Source organism: Vespa mandarinia, chromosome 1, assembly GCF_050613455.1.
Source record: "Vespa mandarinia isolate Hongniang chromosome 1, ASM5061345v1, whole genome shotgun sequence".
NCBI classification, from domain to species: Eukaryota; Metazoa; Arthropoda; class Insecta; order Hymenoptera; family Vespidae; genus Vespa; species Vespa mandarinia.
Genome location: NC_140810.1, coordinates 1,382,501 through 1,395,000, shown reverse-complemented (window position 1 = coordinate 1,395,000; position 12,500 = coordinate 1,382,501). Strand labels below are relative to the sequence as shown.

Genomic DNA, 12,500 nt, shown 5'->3' with positions numbered 1-12,500 from the left:
GATGGTGATGGTCGTAGTAGTAGTAGTAAGTAGATAAAAGGAATGGAAGAAAGAATAAGAGGAAGAGGAGAGAAAGAGGAAGGAAGGAAGGAAGGAAGGAGGTGCGCGCGTATGGAGCACGTACACGCGCATTCGCGAGCGGCAAGTAGTAGGAGGTAAAGTGTTCGCGACGAATCCACGGAATGGGGTAGAAGCACAATGCTTCAACAATGACGCTATTGTGGAAACGAATAACACATACTCCTGCGCTTTACCCTCTGCTTCGCCAAGGGTAAGCTGTCTAGCTGAATCAAACGAGTAAGAGAGTGCCATCGCTGAGACAGTATTCCAACTGGATACTTACTTCGAATATGAGAAAATATCTTCTCATCGATGTAACGGTGAAATGATAAGAAATCGAACTATTGCCATATGGTATTAATGACAAAATAAGATAAGACATTATCAACATTAAGAGGTTACCACATTGTTTCATACTTTGTCAAACAAAATAAATTCTTCTTTCATTCTTCTTTCTTGATTCTATCTTGATTCTTTTTGTTCGTTTCGTTCGTTCGTTCGGTTCGTTTATTTGTTTCTATTTTTTTTTTATTTTTTTTATTTTTTATTATTATTATTTTTTTTTTAACGATTCGAATTCGCCTACGGCTTAGAAGTTATGTGAATTTTTGCAAACGCTTCCAGGCGAAAGAACCGAGAAAAACGAGTTCTCTCTACTAACGACGCAACTAATTTTTGAAATACCCGCTCGAGAGTCCGAGAAAACGATTTCGATGTAATACGGCGAATAGGGGCCGGGAGAGTTAGGAGCTAGAGGCTCGAGCTGGAGGCATGGGGTAAAGGAGGGAAAAAAAAGAAAGAAAGAAAAAAGAAGAAAGAGAGAGAGAGAGAGAGAGAGAGAGAGAGAAAGAGAGGGAAAAAAAGAAAGAAAGAAAAAAAAGAAAAGTAAGGGAAGGAGAGAAACGTAGCAACTACAATTAAGCCAGTCAGTCCGTGGGTGAGTTGTTCCATTGAGAGAATTGGCCTACACGGGCGGCGAACTATCGAGCAGAATTGAGAGTCGGCGGGGAGATTTCGCAGATTATCAAGCATCAGTTGCTGGGAAGAATAAGCAACCGCCAACCGTCATTTAACTTTAACGCTCCAACTGCCCCCGTTCGCCCCTGGCAACCCTCGAGGGCCTTCGCCGGTCCATGCTAATTAAATCTGCCTACGTACCTACATCCCGTCGACCCCCTACACCACCACCCCTACAACATCTACAACGGTTCCAGTCGAGCCACTTTATCTATGCGACCTTACAATATCTATGAATACTTATCTTTTCTCTTTCTCGAAATCTTAGTTCACTTCCGAGATAAACTTGTATACCCAATTATTATTTTTCATAAGAAGATTTTAACTTTCATTTTATTATTTCCTTTTTCCTTTTCTATTCTATTTCTTTTTCTATTTTTTTTTCTTTTTTTTTTCTTTCGAAAAATAACAAAACTCGCGTCCTTGTATATTTTTGTAAACGTCGAAAAGAAAAACCCTCGATCGTTTCTTCTGATCGTTCTTGTCTCGATAAATCGCATAATGTCTATGTGACAAAGTGAAAACTGTCGTAGAATAAAAGCTTTCGAAGTTTTCCAAGCGAACTGTTACGTTGTTCGTTGTATGTCTTCTCGAAAAGCATATGCAACGAACCTCGACGATGTCTGACGCATAAACGGCCGGATCTACTGACTTTTATCCAAGCCACCGTAACCCCTTTGCATCATCCACCCTTTGCGCGGTCCTCTTGCGTTCCACATTTTCTCGATCGGTATCGCCGACAGTAACGACCATCCACTTCCTTCGACTGACTATATATGCTATGTTCTAAAAACTTGACACAAAATCGAAAAAGAATAAATTTACGCGTCGATAAAAAAATAGCTATAGGATATATATGCGTATTATGTATTACGTTAGCCGATAAGTAACGTTAGTTGATTATCAATCAAAAATTGAACGGAAATATTGAAAAACAAAATGTTATTTATTTAGATATAAAATACTATAAATTCCACAAAATTACACATTGACCAACTGAATATATATATAGATACATACATACATATTTCTCGGTAATATGAATTCCCAAAAATGAATTTTGTTATTCGATTTGTAGCACTTTTTATTATTACTTATACACAAACATACACAAAGAGAGAGAAAGAGAGAAACAGACAGACAGACAGACAGACAATATATCGTAACGCGTTCCGATAAAACAGTTGGTCGATGCGACACCAACGAATCGGAGCATTTATGCGTTCGGTGGATGGACTGACCGCTCTACGGGTAAGCTAGGAACAATGGAACAAGTCGACCTGGATCACTTTTTGTTTCAAATATTCGATAGAGAGTATTCGTTTATTTCGTCGATCGAGGTCCCAGTTATTAGTTCGTTATTCGGTTTCTCGGTGTCATTCGTACTACGCTCGGACGCACGACATTTGGACACGCGCAGTTTCCCCCGATACAGTTCTGCAGGAATGATTTTTGCTTTCTTCTATTTACTCGAGTGATTTGTGTGTTTTGCTTTGCGAGCATGCTAGGAAAGCACCAGTGTAACGTATCGGTCGATGGAAGCGATCGTCGAGTAATCGCGCGAGATCCGGCATTAACCCATTCCGCTTTGTCGCTCTCGCCTACTTTCCATCCTCCACTACTCTTTCCACAAACTCCACTACCACCACCACCACCACCACCACCACGACCTCCACCATCACCATCACCATCTCCTCTTCCTCCTCTTTCTACTTTTCCTCCTCCACCTCATCCTTTCTCTTTTCGCTCTTTTCCACCCTCCGACATCCAAGCCAGAGCCACGAGTTCCCGCGCCTCGCCTTTCCTCCGCAATTTTTCCGCCACATTTGCCTTTGTCTCGCGACAACAATGCATCGCCTCCACTGCGATGACATAAAAATATGTGCAACGATGTTTCTGTCTCTCTCTCTCTCTCTCTCTCTCTCTCTCTCTATTCGTACCCCTTTTATCCCTCTCCTCTCCCTCAGCCTCCCCTTACCCGGCATAGAGACCACTCTACTGAACAAAACCTCTCTGGAAATTAATTCGAGTCGCTCAAAAATTCTAGATTACCGATCCTCCAACGTAACTTCTTTCTAGTTGGAAATCTGTTAACATTGTATCGTTAATAGGTGTTCGATGATGAATCATTATTTTTCCCCCTCATCCCCAAGAAGTTTTACAATATATCTGAAAGAAAGTATTCTTTATACGTCGAGAGATGATTCCTTAAAAAAGTTAGATAAAAGATAGACAAAAGTTCGTAGGGTCATGTTCGTGAACGCGAGAATTCGAGGGGCGGGGGAGGTAGGGTTGGGAGTTAGCAGTGAAAAGGACATTCAGAACGAGAAGAATATCGTCGTAGTTCTTGTCGTCGTCGTTGTCGCCGCCGCCGTCGTCGTCGTCGCTGTCGTCAGAATTTTCGTTGGATGCCTGAACAATGAGCATGCAAATGATCGGCCGAAGATCGATATCGGTCTCGGCGGTGGTGCGATCAGAATTTTGCCGCGGTTCGTAGTTGCCGCTTGTCCGCGCGCGGGGGTGCGCTGCCCTCGGGAGACAAAAGGGCTCTGGCGCCGCTTGACAATGGCCCAATGGCATTACGTATGCAGGCGCAGGGCTCCGCTCTTTTCGAATTCGTTGCATTCTGTTCTGCCTTTCCTCTTACTCCTCCACTACCTCTTCCACCATCTACTACTTTCACCTAGCAACCTCTCCTCATCCGGCACCGGGCAGTCCACTCTGCAAATTGCGATCGCCAATCCGTTCGTACCCTTCCGCGACGTGGCCCTTAATTGTTATCGAACGTACAACAAAAGTGGTTCTCGTTCATAGTTACTACCTTCAGTCTCGTCGAGATCCAAACGAAACATTTACTTTGCAACACGTTTCGTCATGGAAAGATAGAGTACAATGAAAATTCATTAGATTCTCTTTCCTTTATTCTTGTCTTTCTTTCTTCTTCTTTTTTTTTCTTTTTTTTGTTTGTTTTCTTTTTTTTTTTTTTTTTGTTTTAATTATCCAGCTATTCATAGGATGCTGTATGACACTGTCAATTGTTGCTATCTCTTTACACGTGTTCATTTATTTATTTATTTATTTTATTTATCTTATTTCTTTCTTTCTTGTCTTCTTCTTAAACGATGTTTTAATGATTATTCAAATGAAAATTTGATTGAGATATTATAATCCATCGCGATTAAAGAGAACCTACGGTATAAGATAAATCCGTTCGGCTTGATACTAATGAATTATATTATATATCTAAATGAAATGTATATAAGCTGGGAATTCGCTACGATTAATATACGGAATCCTCGTATCGTATACCATGCCTCTTAGTCGTTAGGCAAAATTACACGCGCGCATTTGCAGTCGTTAAGCTGAATTTTCATCCACGATCTCGCGCGTGATCGCGCCGTTGACGAGTGCGGTGCGTAAACGTTAATTGCTTTTGATGCGCCCTCATTAGAGCGTTGCAACGAATGTCGAATTGCAGAACGTACGAATGTGCATATCCGAAGCTGGGGATAAAAGCATTTTATTTGCCGGTTTGATACACATTTTCGAATACTTATCGGCCATTCCAATTCTCTTACGTTCTACAACGTTTCACGTGGTACTTCGCAATTTTGACAGTAATGATTTATAAAAAAAAAAAAAAAAAAAGAAAAAAAAAGAAAAATTAAAAAAAAAATTCTTTTTTGTATTATAACAATGATTATACAATTTTACGCAATATATACGAAATTTTTATGATCTGCATTATTTCTTTGATCCTTTCTCGTCCAACGGACCGATCAATTAAGAAGCCATTATTTTCTTACGACATCGTTGTACTAAGGACGAAGTATTGATGCAGCTCGAGTCATTAAGTAACGGCTCGATGATTCAGCGAGATCAAAGTCTTTTTTATCGTGACGCTGGTTTAAGCCTGTACCGTACTTTCATTAAGACTATGGGGGCAAGAAATCGGTAATATTTTTTGCTTTTTCCTTTCTTTTTTTCCCTTATTTTTCTCTTTTATACTAATTTTATTGGTACAGGCAGTGTAAGTACGTTGATGCGTGATTCACACGTCGTCATTCTCGTTCGATTATTTTACGATAATAACGAATCGTGCCACGTGATTCTTCGATAATAACTTAGCGTTCATCGAACTTTGAAGTTTTATAAAAAATAAAAAAATAAAAAAAAAGGAAAAAAATCATTACACGACTTGATAAAATGTAAGTATATAATCGATAACGACGATATAAGATTTTACGACGATAAAATTTTTATATTAAATTAATTTATAGTTTTTGCAATAAAAAAAAAAAATAATACAAGAAATATATGATATAATTATTAAATGTATTTAATTTTGTCTAATGACGATTACACAGATCATTCAGTTTGTTCATTGGGAACGAAATGATGCATCTAATTACCGATAATTAGGTACATATTGCAAAAGCACAGATGATTCGTCGAACCGTAGCATATAGATATGCCAAAAGGAGAAGAGCTCCCCTATCAGGAGGTTGCCTTTAGTATCGTAGAGTGTGCCCCGAGGTAGTTACGAACTTAATGAAGCTGTTTTCCGTTTAATTAGAATCCCACCATGATCCTTCCATTCTTAGGTGGGTCTCGCGGTTAATCCTTCCCTCCCCGCGATATTAAGACGTCAGCCGCTGCTTACAAAGCAAGCCGCGTGCACAATATTGTTGGCTATATTCCCTCAAACCCCTTTATACGCGAAAACTTGCATTTGTTATATATATATACGATTTATAGTCTTCACTTCTATTCGAGTTGAATTCTTGATAGATATCTTTGTTTTTGTGTATTATTTAATATCACTATCTTTTTAATGGATCATATTTATCTATTTCAAATCTATCATATATATATATATATGTATATGATAGATAAAGGTATATAAAAAAATTTTCTTTGGTCATTTTCTTAAAAAAATATCAATCTTTAATAGATTTCTTAATTTCTTAATTTGCATTAAAAACAAACAAATAAATATTTGCCTGCTTCAAAATTCTTCTGTGTTTATAAAAAAAAAAAAAAAAAAAAAAAAGAATAATAATAATAATACGAGTCACGTAGAATGACGTTTAAAAAAATATTAATGTAGCTATCTCTAATTGTACAAATATAATCCGATTATAGAACGAAAGTCTTTATTCCTAAAAAGGAAGAAACCATCTTGGATAGATTCCTTATCGATATACTCTTTTCTTTGCTAGAACAATAGTATTCCGCCGCACGGTCTAATAACAAAGATTTCGAATAGTGCCATCGAGAATTACTGTCTCCTTTTCATAAAGAAGAGTTTCCAAGTCGAAAATTTCTGATTAGAGTGGGAGTGGGGTCGAGTTGGATGGGGAATCTGGGATTAATCCCACGCGCCGGGTTTTAAAGATACAGAAAGAGTAGAAAGAGTAGAAAAAAGGAAGAAAAAGAAGAAGAAGAAGAAGAAGTAGAAGATGTAGAAGAAGAAGAAGAAGAAGAAAAAGAAATAGAAGAAGTCACGTGCGAGGTCGAAGTAGAAATTGGAGAAAGACGATGGCAGTGCCGGCGATTCGAAGAAGGTGGAAGAGACGACCGGTGGATCGCGTTCGTGTCGTTTGCGTTGGCGTTGGCGGTAGTGGCAATGGCAGTGGTGGTGGTGGTGGTGGTGGTGGTGGCGGCGGCGGTGGCGGCGGGAGCAATGGTGGTGGTAGTAGTGGTGCCCGGGCCGAGGGGCCGGCGCTCTTTTATTTCGAAAACAATGGAAGGGCGCTTTGTTTCAGGCATTGTCAGGCGGACAGTAACGCGCGCACAAAAGTTATAATGAAACGCTATTTATTTAAATGTATAGGTGCCTCGGTACTACCGACCCACCCCCGACCCCTTCGCCATCAGTACCACCCACACTCTCACTCTCACCTTCTTCCTTCTTTTTTTTTTTTTCTTTTTATATCTTTCTCTCTTCACTAACACGTATGCGCTAATTTCAAAGTGACGCGTATATACACGCGCGCGCGCGCACACACACACACACACACACACACACACACACACACACACACACACATATGTATGTATGTATATAGTGCGCGTAAATATATATGTATATACATAGAAGAAAACGTGTTAGCTTAGAATTTCAGCAAAGAACCGCTCTTATTTCGTATTCTTACGCGACGCTATCACATTTACGACAACCATTCTTTTCCTCCTAGTCTTCTTCTTCGTTCTTTCTTCTCTTCAAGGCAAAATGTCGGTGAGGTAGCACACCGCACACGCCTAAGACTCCCTTTTGCTTTTGCAGTCGCAGCTGAAAGATCATGGATTGCGAATCGAACAGCCCGAAGATAAGAGGGTAAGGAACGTCGCATTCGAAATTCACCGAGTTCGGGCTTACACCGATTTTCGATTCTCCATTTATCTATCAGCACGACGTTCCAAGTCGTATTCCTTTCGAAAGAAATGTCGACTCTACTCCGTCGTTGTCGTTTAACGAGTCAGTCCTTTTTTCTCTCTCTCCCTTTTTTTTTTTTTTTTTGATAAAATATATATTTCAATTCGCATCGATATCCCTTGAAGTTCTTTTAATTAGCGAATCATAGATCGTTATGTTATCTATAAGTACAGATCTACGAATCTTTTCTTTTTCTTTTAATGTTTTCTTTTCTTTTTTTTTTCTTTTTGTTTTTTTCAAATCCATCATCCCTTTTATTTAATATTATCAAGTGTATAAATAAAAGATATTTATTATATCATATCTATGGGAAATGTAATAAGTTCCCTATAAGTAGAACTGTCTATACTTATTATAGAGCAAGACTTTCGCCATCAAGAGACAGTTCGACGAGGACGACGTCGAAGATAATGGGCTGCATTGACTATCCGACCGGCAGAGTAATCCGATATCTTGATGGGGTGCTCGAATAATTCATCGACACAAATAGAATAATGGTTTCATCGAACGTAACGCGAAGGCATGCGATGAAGCTCTCTCTCTCTCTCTCTCTCTCTCTCTCTCTCTCTCTCTCTCTCTCTCTCTCTTTCTCTCTTCTCTCTCTCTCTCTCTCTCTCTCTTTCTCTCTCTCTCAATTCGACGACGTTTCTCGTTATTTGGTATTATTAATAAAATTGATAGAAATCTTTGTTCCTTTCGGTGCTATATACGAAATCGATATATTTTTAATATCATTACGATATCAATTTTATATAACTCGGCAATTCACACAAAAGATAATATTACCTACGCTCGAATAATTAATCTTGGTTATAATTAATGATATGCGAAACGAAAATCCGCGTACAACAGGTGGAATTGGAGGACACGAGCGGAGTAAAGGGGTGAATTATATTAAGCAGGGTCAACGACGGTAAAATTAATTAATTATAATCATATCCGGGGCTCTCGAAAACGTAGTAGAGTTAAATGCCGTTGGCCGAACGTCGGTCGAATTATAAATTGCATTTCGTTCGGCGAAGAAGCCAACGTCGGGAGACAGCGCAAGGGCTTATTAATCGTTTCCTGTGTACCCTATAACGCCTCTGTTGAGAAATAATCGTCGAATCGTCCTATAATGATATATGTAGATAAATAAATATATATATATATATATATATATATATATATATGTATATATAGGAGTATCAAACCAGTTAACCATTTTAAGAATGTTCCATTCGATGATAGTTACATAGGCATTAGCGTTTCAGTATCGTATTATAATAATCCAATGATCGTTATTATAACTATGTAGAAAATATGAAAAATCTTAAAGAAATAGGAGAGAGAGAAAGAAAGGTATTCGTTATTCTCATTGACTGCTGCTCGTTTATGATATATTAAAATCGCATTTTGAGATCTAGCTTACGATTCATCATAGACTCGATTCGACGAAGAAAGCTCGGCTACGAATCGTTGTGCAATTTATCGCAGCTTCCAAAGGCATCGTGGCACTCGAGATTACGTTCGCGGAATTTCGCGACATTCCAATGCCCATGGAAGTTCCATCGAATTCCAACCGTCGAGAGAAGCGAAAGGTCTTACGATGTCACCCTCTCTCTCTCTCTCTCTCTCTCTCTCTATATATATATATATATATATATATATATCTTTATTTCTCTCTTTATCTTTCTTTATCTCTCTCTTTCTCTTTTCTCGATAGAAAAGAAAGTCATTCTCGTTTTTCTCGCACTCTATTCGCGCTTACACAAAAACGTAGCATCCCTTTCCACCAATCCTTATGGCACCTGAGTCCAAGAAGAAGGAATAGGTTCTTCTGCCTAAGGATACGAGGATGGTATGCAGTATAAGGGATAAGAAGGAAAGACGAGGAAGAACTTTTGGGAAAGGAAAAGACAGGATTGCTGAAAATATACGATTCCTTTCAACAAAAATCGAATGAATCAACAGCGTTGATATCGAAGGTTCGCGGTAACAATGCTTTCTGCCACGTCGGTCGATCTGGTTTTTGGATTCGTGAGGGTGACCCTTCGTTGCCGTTCGTATAAGGGCTGAGGTCCACTTCTTATACGTATCGAACGATCGAAGGGATTCCAATAAAAGGACACGTCGAAGTATCTACGTCCTTTCGTAAATTTCATGTTCTTTCTCTCAAGAATATATTTTAACATTAATTAACAATCCATTTACATAGAAAATATTTCAAATCGTATTGATCGTGTAGTCCTTTTCTTCTTCTTTTTTTTTTTTCTTTTGTTTATTTTTCTATTTTTTTTTTTGCACATTCATATCGTAAATATATTGATTTTTATCCAAAATTCATTGAAACGAATGAATAAGTGGTGATATATTTTATATATATATATATATATATATATATATATATATATATATACGAAGGAATTAGTGAAATTAATCGATGAAAGGATCGCATTGAAAAGAAATCGGTCAAAATCCTACTGAATTAGTCGATTAGAGTGTCGATTGACATATATGTTTTTTGTGCGCCGCGTAACGTTTATGCTTATGTACTATCGAGGGTAGAAAGAAGGAGTGGGAGAAGCGCGGTAGGGTGCGCTCGGTGGGGAGAAGACATAGCGAGATCCGCGAAGCTCCGATCAGTTACGTGTAGCGCGCGAGACGATAAAGTTCGTCGGTGTGTCGGTCGCGTGTGCATTCGCGGTGTGCTCCTCATTTTTTTACCCCTTGGATCATTTCTCTGTCTCTTTCTCTCTCTCTCTCTCTTTTTCTCTGTCTGTCTGTCTGTCTGTCTGTCTCTCTTTCTCTCCCTCTCTCTCTCTCTCTCTCTCTCTCTCTCTCTCTCTCTCTCTCTCTCTCTCTCATTCTCTTTCTTTTTCTTTTCCTTTTTCATACCTTTCCTCGATCAGTATAATCGTTCTTTATATATAGAAAAAAAGAATTATAATAAAATTGTTGTGGTGTCGTGTATCCAATAGTGGACAAAGTGTCAAAACATCCTGTCAATGTGTAAAGCAGTGTAAAAGAAACTGGAAAGATTTCGAACTTCGATAAAAAAAAAAAAAAAAAAAAAAAAAAAAAAAAAAAAAGAGGAAATAATAATAAATAAATAAAAGAAAAGAGGAAAAATAATCCATCGATGTACTTGGATATCTTTGAGTTTTTTTTATCATAGAGAGTGCGATTTTATCAGTCGAAATTTTGGGATATCTGACAGCTGTCAATGTCAATTTTAAAGAATCGGTAAGATGTCATCCATCGATTGATACATATATTATAACAATTTTATTTTCGTTTTCTTTTTTTTTTCTTTTCTTCGTTTTTCTCTTTCGTTCGCGAAACAATTGGCATAGCTCTAATATTCAAAAAGATTTTCAAAAAGGTTCGAGATTAGAAACGTACACGCACGTCGTTTTCCTGCGATTGTCTTTAAATATTTATCTATTTATTTATTTATTTATTTATTTATTTATTTATTTATTTGAACGAAGAGAATATGAGAGTAAAGCGTAAGAGTAACTAAATCAAGTGTGTCAGGACGATTTCTTTACCTTTTTTTTCTTTTTTCTTTTCTTTTGTCTTTCTTTCTGTCTTTTCTTTTTTTTTTTGTTTGACTTCTGCCGCGCAAAACGAAGGATCGAAAGAGATCGAACGAAATAGCTAAGCGTTAATGGACGAAACGAATGAACGAACAAACGAACGAACGAACGAACGAACGAATGAACGAACGAACGAACGAACAAACGGTGGAGGTTAGCAAGCGTCGATTATATCGAGCTTCGACGAGCGAACCAACCGATGATTTAGAGAAGCGTAGAGACCGCACACGAAGTCGCGTGTGACTGACGCACTGACGCGCGGACAATGCGCGGAATTTCGGTTTTGAATTTTGCGTGACGTGACACACGTCGCCGTGGTGGATGTAGTGCGCCCGTTGCAATGACGTTTGGCTTTGACTGAGTGGCCGTTTAGAGTGCCGTATCTCTGTCATGTGAGAGGGGAAGAAGGTGAGGAGAGAACCTGATTTATGTTGCCGTGTTCCAAATTTTCTCAACTGGATCGTGGCGTTCGATTGGTGAGTAAGAGCATATTTTATCTTCTCGAAAATATAAATATATATATATATATATATATATATATATATATATCCGTCTATTACATTTTCTAATAATCGATCAGACAATTATACGATTATTAGGTATATTAGATTTATAAAGATGGCCTATAACGATCGAATCTCAAATGAGATGAGAAACTTTATCGAGATCTTATCTAATCTATTAACGTTCCTCTTACGATCTTTATATTACGATAAGTTCATTTTTTTCCTTGTTGTTTCCTTTCCTTTCTTACTTTCTTTCTTTCTTTCTGTTTTTTCTTTTTTCTTCAAGTAAGATAAAAGAATATTTAGTGTATTATGTAGATTGTTATATCGAGTACTCTTATAGGGTAAATACAACGATAGAAGAAAATTCTTTGTTATTGTATTGTCTGGATACGATTTCTTTTAATCGTAAATAAAATAAAAAAAAGAAAAAAAAATATCAAGAAAGCTCTGGTCCACGGAGCGATCGACGATTGTGATATATATGTATACATACATATGTACAAACGTATTTACGTAGGTACACATGAACAGGTGAACGATACAATCGCTCTCAGGTACCTATAGGGGAAAAAAAAAGAAAAAAGGAAAAAAGAAAAAAAAAAGAAAAATAAAAAACAAGAAATTGAAATTCTTATCCCTGGCGTACACGGCGAGTGCTCCCGTTTGAAAAGCTCACGGAATCGCATAAAAGCCTCATCAGAAGGAACGATCGCTCGAATATTCTCGTTGAAGGCTCGATGGCTATGCGAGGATAGAAAGGGTTGGTCGGTGGAGATTGAGATGATGGTGATGGTAGTGGTTGTGGTAGTGGTGGTGGTGGTAGTGATGGTTGTAATGGTGGTAGTGGTACTGGTAGTGGTAGCAGAGTTGGGATCTGGATGGAGGGGTAGCTGC

At 38.1% G+C, this 12,500-nt stretch overlaps 1 long non-coding RNA gene across 1 annotated transcript in view; it reads left to right on the top strand.

Annotated features, from left to right (window-relative positions):
• Nucleotides 1-10,607: 10,607 nt before the first annotated feature.
• The window catches only part of LOC146873260 (uncharacterized), a 157,751-nt gene continuing 155,858 nt past the window's right edge, over nt 10,608-12,500 (top strand). Inside the window, exon 1 of the long non-coding RNA XR_014982242.1 lies at nt 10,608-11,573. This is a non-coding gene — a long non-coding RNA (uncharacterized LOC146873260). The remainder of the gene's footprint in view (nt 11,574-12,500) is intronic.